Source organism: Penaeus monodon, chromosome 30 (genome assembly GCF_015228065.2).
Source record: "Penaeus monodon isolate SGIC_2016 chromosome 30, NSTDA_Pmon_1, whole genome shotgun sequence".
NCBI classification, from domain to species: domain Eukaryota; kingdom Metazoa; phylum Arthropoda; class Malacostraca; order Decapoda; family Penaeidae; genus Penaeus; species Penaeus monodon.
The window spans coordinates 12455268-12456104 of record NC_051415.1 but is presented as its reverse complement, the minus strand read 5'-3'; positions in this window follow the sequence as shown (position 1 = coordinate 12456104).

Genomic DNA, 837 nt, shown 5'->3' with positions numbered 1-837 from the left:
AGGCCTAATTTTTTACTTGAAAATAACAGATTCTCATAAAAACTCAAAATCAAAAGGCTTTTTTCATCAGGGCAAGAAAACTGGAAACCAATCAAACATAGACCCATTAATTGTAAAATCTTGACATGAAGAAAAAAGAAAAAAATCTCACTTAATTAACAAACCGGGGTGGGGGGGGAGAATACATGGAAACATTTATTTTTTTTCTTCTCTTTATACACATTCTTTCCCCCGTAATGATTCTTCCATCCTTGTTTGTTTATCTGCGTATTCGTTTGGTAAACGCGATTCGGCTTAAAGCGTTCGACAGTATATGCTCTCGGGCTTGGGTAAAACAGACCTCGTTAACGCGGTTAATATTCGGGGGTACTGCGCCTCCTGTGTTGTTTTCATTGTCGAGAATTTTTCGTATATTTTTTTGAATATATGTCTGTGTGATTTGGGGGGGTGGCTGATTGCTAGTTTAAGAGTTTGGGATTAATAATAATGATTTTTTTTATTTGCATATACCTTTAAACGATTTATCAACATATGTAGAGTTATTTATTTATAACTTTTTTGTTCTAAGGATCGTTTTTTTCATATTTATTTATTTTTGGGGGGAGGGTAGTTGTTTCAGATTATAGCAGGATATATTTCCCTCACGACTGTTACCTCGGCAGTTCCGGTGTGCAATGTCACCACATTTTTCAATTAGCCGACAATTTAGACATTCACGTTAGGTCTAAATTGTTCTATATTTCTTAACGTAAACCACGAATTACAAGGGAATTGCTTTCTATAAGCCTGGTAGACTGATCTGAAATATAAATCCGCTTAACAATAGTCTTTCTGTGC